A 6,000-nucleotide genomic window follows, 5' to 3' on the forward strand; every position below is an offset into this window, starting at 1 on the left:
CTTCTTGACTCCAATTAATGTGGGACTAATAATGCTTTTTATTTTTGCTCCACAACATAGCCCTCCGATCAAGGGAGAATCTGTGTACTCCATAAAGTATGTGGTATCCTCTAGCGCTAATATTGTAGTTAAGGACTCATGGCTCAACATGTGAAGTATTATCCTCTTTGGCCTACGGCCCATAGCCTGGGGGCTATATGGATCGTTTTGGGCCTCACGATTTTGCTCCTTAAAAAGTACCTTATGTGAGAAGGATGGTCCCTTCCTATATAAGCTAAATTTTTTCTTGACTACAACCAATATGGGACTAATGATGTCATTTCTTTTACACCACAACATAACCCTTCAAGTCAAAAAAAAAATCTGTATACTCCACAGATAGTGTCTGTATACTCGCATAGAGTAGTGTTTAAATGAAAAGAGTTCCACAGTCTATTGAGGGTGATGCCCTTCTTCTAGCACCAATTTATTGCTGCAAGACTCTGACCCCACGATTTTAAAATTTTTTTTGCAGATTTTGCTCGCGGTTCACGTCGGCGCAACTCTCAGCTCTCTAACTCGGTTCATTACCAACCTAACCTTTGAAGCCTTGCAGCAATAATTTCATTGAAAAAAAGTAAGTTGGCTTATAGGTACTCTTCTCTCTATATATTTTGAATTTAAATATTATTATAATTCTTTTTAAGATGTTAACCGATAGTGTTGTTTAAGTCTCTTGCATTGATAAAAGATACCGAGGTCTGATTACGCCCTGAAGAAGAAGAAAAAGAGGTTGGCTGGTCTTGCTAGTCTGGACTGCCAATCCTAGTTTGCTAGCCAAATAATATTCTAGCTTCAAGTAGGGACATATCGTTAAGAGTAGCTCAGGCGAACTCAAGTATTAAGAGTAGCTCAACCTAACCCAAGAATTACCAAGCCTAAACTTTCTAGTGGACCAAAAACTTTGAAAATTTTCTGCTCTCTCCTAATGGCTGACAATAGTCCTAAACAGCTATATGATAATTTTATTAAATATATCTTCATCTGCCTAACCCAAAGATTACTAAGCCAAAAATTTTGAAACATTTCTACCCTCTTCTCATTGATAACAATTGTTCTGCACCAATATAAAAGAGTAAACTACTTTTTTTCTTTGGGGATGCAGGAGACTTTTGAAAACTTCACAATAGCAAACAAAAACAGTCATCTTATGGATGTTTTCTTGAAAGGTTAAGGGTTTTGTACCATACCATAATGTAAAACTATATTATGGGATTCCATTATAGGTCTTTCGACTCAATGTTTGAATATTTTATTTTGTGACTCTAATGGATATATTTATATTAGAATGTTCTCAAAAAAAAAAGCCATAAGCTTAATTGATGTAGCTCTGGCAGATCAGAGGCTATGTTTCCACAAAAATCGAGCATCAAATAATATTGTGTCAGATTGCAGTTGGGTAGGGTTTAGGATGGCTGTGAGTAAGAGATTTGAAATATAATAGAATTCACCTTGGGACCGCCATTCGGAAATGTAATAGAACTCACCTTTTGATGGTACTGTCATTCATCCCTTCCCCTTAAACACAGGCATATTTTAATGGTGAATCAATATTGGAGAAATAACCTAGTCTAGTTTATTTGTGGAGAGATAAATTTGCACTCTAAAATCGTACTAAACAACTTTACTCCATAAAAAATAGGTATTAAATACATCAAACAGGTGGAGGCTAAAACTGATATGTTCTCCAATGCAGAAATTGAAGAAAACAGCCAAATTTGCAAGAGGAGAAGCAAAAAGCAATCTATATAGTTTCTAAAAAGAAGATATTCCTCCTCAATTTGATTTCACTCTCTCAAAGCATACAAATATTTGATTAATGAGCAAGAAAATTATTTATGCTTATTAACTAGTTAAAACACCCCAGCCTCCTAGTCATTACAATCCCAATTTGATAAAACAGTGCTCAAATCTTACTATTCAATCACCCTCTATCAACGATGAAAAGTCGAGTTTTTTTTTTTGTAACAAGACATAGCCAAGTTTCAACTTCACCTCAAATTTGTAAATATTATATTTTTTGTCATTTGATATTATATTTTTTATCATTTAATTTTTGACTTTAAAGTCTAGATCAAAAGATTTTAGAGCCTAATTTTAGGTACAAGATCTCACCAAATTGCTCCATGGACTTCATACCTCGAATATCTCAGACGACAGTCTACATGCATCATTTGAACCTATAACCACTGCAGAACAAAAAATGGATTAAAATCACTTGATATAGACCTCTCCTATGACTCTATTAAGCAAAGAATATAAACCAATCACTTGTGATAAGCCTTGGTTAGTACCTTGAATTTATTGTTGTTAGCCATGAAGATATGCTTAAGAACTCAAATTTCTTTGATGTTTTGCATTTGCGATGCATATCAATATATTGAGAGAAAGGACTATAGAATAGACCAACAGATTCCATCTAAAGTTCAAAGAGAGGAAAAGCAGCTATTCGAGCAAAATATCAAAATGAGGACATGGATTGGTGAAATTGGAGCAATAAGTATTTGGGCCACTTTTTTTGATTGCTAATGTGATGACATTTGTTTCAAAAGATTTTAGAGTCTAATTTTAGACACAAGGCCTCATCAAATTGCTCCATAGATTTTGTTCTCAAATATCTCGGACAACAATCCACATGCATCATTTGAACCTGTGACCCCTATAGAATAAAAAATGGATGGCAATCACTTAAGATAGACTTCTCCTATGATCTCTATTAAGCAAAGAATAGAAACTAATCACATGTGATAAGCCTTGGTTAGTATCTTGAATTTTTTGTTGTTACCATGAAGAAATGCTTAAGAACTCAAATTCCACTCGATTTTTGCATGTGCAATGCATATCAATATATCAAGAGAAAGGACTATAGAACAGATGAACAGCTTCCATCTGAAGTTTAAAGAGAGAAAAAACAGCTACTCGAGTAAAATACAGACTAAGAATATGTAAAATTGTAACAATAAGTATTTGGGCCATTTTTTTTGGTTGCTAACATGGTGACATTTATTTTCAAGCTACTTTTTATTCTCCTATGAAGCTTACTAATAGTTTTGTCTTTCCACCCCCCAAAATAAAAAAGAAAAGCAAATAGATCCAATGCTTCCATAAAATAAAAAGAAGTATCTTATAGATGGCCATCCTTTCATCTGATGTTGAAAGATATGATGACAAAAGTATTTCCATGGCTGGACCTTCTCCCATCTAAATCTGAGGGAATGGAATGAATATTTAGACCCTTACCCATGAAGCTTGTGAGAGGCAATTTAATAGGTGGTCCAAAGTGCCACCTATGAGATCTTGATTATTGCAACCAGGGCACAGCGTGTGAAAAGGGCTGGTGCCTCAAAATGCTAAAATTTCTGAAATCTCCCAACCAGAGGCCAAGTATTCTAGTAAATAAATTAACGCTAGAAGGTGGGTATATACTTTAATGCCACTACAAAGAAATGAAAGAAGTTTTGGGTTCTTAGGCCAATCAAAAGATACAATTGAAGTAGTATAGTTATTTTTTCCAAGCAGCTCCTGATTAACATATCCTAACTTCGAGAATATATGTAACATATATATAAGCGACATCACAATTTGCTAGATTTTTTTTTGGCCCAATATTTTTTTAAATTATGAGGTATGATAAGAGTCAGAGAGAGACAATTTTAGTTTTATACATTGAGAAGGATATTAAACCAACATCATTGAATTAATCGAGCAAATTAATACAATTAGAAACTCTGATATGCCATTACTGAGAGGACCGACATAATCTATTACTAGTATTTGCAACCGTTTTGTAGCTCCAAGAAAATTAATTAGATCATTATGTTAGATTACAAATTCTACTATAGGCTACTGCATATATAATTAATAAATTATTGCATATAATGTGTTTCTTCTTACTTGGTTGAAATGGAAGGGGATGGTTCAGCTTTTTTTTTTTTTTTTACTTAGAAAAAGCCTAAAAAATTATTGCTACCATAATATTTTTTAATATTTTTAAATTAGTACAAGAAAAGTATTTGAGTTTTTGAAAAGCTCATGTATGTCTCATAATGGCTATGATGTTGATCATGTAATAACCATCATAACAATGACATTCTTTATAACAGATAATGACCGCAAAAGTCAGTCCATGAAACCATTACAACCACCAAATCATTGCTGAGAAATATGACAGTGTCTATATTAATGGGGAAATATGTAGCTATTAAAACTATCCTAACAAGTATATACACACACATGCAATAATATACTTACGTAATAGGAGTTCAATGACCTCACATAGGAAAATAAAAATATAACCCTGCAAAAAATATAAGAACATCTTTATCAAGAGAGCATTAAGATAGTGTCATGAAAAAGAAAAAAAGGAAGCAAAGTCTCCAAACTACATTCTGAGGCTCCAAGCCTCACATATGTCTGCAATTTTTAAGTGAATCTAGCCCTAACTTAGGTTTGGATCTTGCCAACCTACAGTCTTTTCCTGTCTCGTGGCTATCCTTGAAATATGAAGCTAGTGCTTCCAATAAAAAGGATGGTCACTTATGTGCTTGCTTTTCTTTATGCTTTTCTAGCAAGAAAGTTTGCCTTGAAACTGCAAAATCCTCCACAATCATCACTTGCAAGGCTACTATCTGGAACAAAAATTGCCACCTGCCTTTAAAAGCCACACTTTGAAACTTAGTCCCCACTTAGTCCCTACCTTTAAAAGCCATACTTTGAAACTTAGTCCCCACTTTAGTCCCTGTTTGCCAGAGAAAAAACAATTTATTTCTCCATATAGAAGTTCCCATTTTACCAACTGATAAAAACCCTCGCAAGACTTTGCACCGTAAGGCAAATAGAACCCAACAAACCCAAGAGAGAAAGAGAGAAAAGCAGATAAATTAGGAGCTTTTGTTATATTTAAATATCTTCTTATGATAATCTCTTGGCATGCTACGTGTCGATGCCACATTGGAATAAAACATCACAACCGGACCTCTTTCATGATCGATGCTATTGTAGTACTTGTGACAGCATCTATTTTATTTTTTCTTCGTGTACACGCTTCTTAATTTATACATTTGGCTCAGCACTTCTAATAGAAATTTAGAGAAAAATTAAATATTTATAGACACTAATTACTTCTATGAAGCTAAATTGAAATAGATGATCGATCAGATTGTTGCGAATTCTTAGTAGTCAATACCCACGAACGACATCTCATTGGGGCTTAATTATGAAAAAAATGTGTATGAAGTGAAGAAGTTTAACTTCTCACTTGCTCATCGGTCGCCGGCTTGTTTAAGCCATCTGGAGTTCCATGCTACTAATAGTCAGTGAGCATTACTTTATACATGATCACTAAGATAAGAGATCCAAAAATAAGATTAGCATATCAATAGATCCTGATTAACAAATAGCAGGCAAAGCAGGGACTGGAATGTAAATTGCTGGGTCTCTGGAAAAGGACTTTCTATACGAAGTCAAAAAAGTCCACATGGCTGGCAGCGGCAGAAAAAAAAAGCAAGCGATCCAACAATGACAGCTACTTTAGACATTGGAGACTCCAAGTCCGTTGTGCAGCAAATGGATGGACAACCGAAAAGGAAATTAGTAATGATAAGGGACAAATAAAGTGGAAAAGAATATGGAAAATAGAAACCAAAAGCAAAATATTAACCAACTCCTTTTTTTTTTTTTGTTAATTCACGTGTTTTCATGAGTAAATACTTCCCTACTCTGATCCATAAATTATTTTTTATCATAAAAGACTTGGGCTAAAAGGTGACAAAGGAAGAGTGACAGTTCACTGAATAAAAACAGCTCTCGTATTAAATACAGAAATATTAATCTTAGATTTCTATCAGTTATAGTTTTAGGATGTTGTTGGAGACATGCATGCTAGTTTTTATTAGAGTACTTTTTTCATAAAAAAATTACTAATCAATTTTGAAAGAAATATAAACTTAATAAATTCACTAA

The sequence above is a fragment of the Elaeis guineensis genome, chromosome 9, assembly GCF_000442705.2.
Source record: "Elaeis guineensis isolate ETL-2024a chromosome 9, EG11, whole genome shotgun sequence".
Lineage (NCBI taxonomy): Eukaryota > Viridiplantae > Streptophyta > Magnoliopsida > Arecales > Arecaceae > Elaeis > Elaeis guineensis.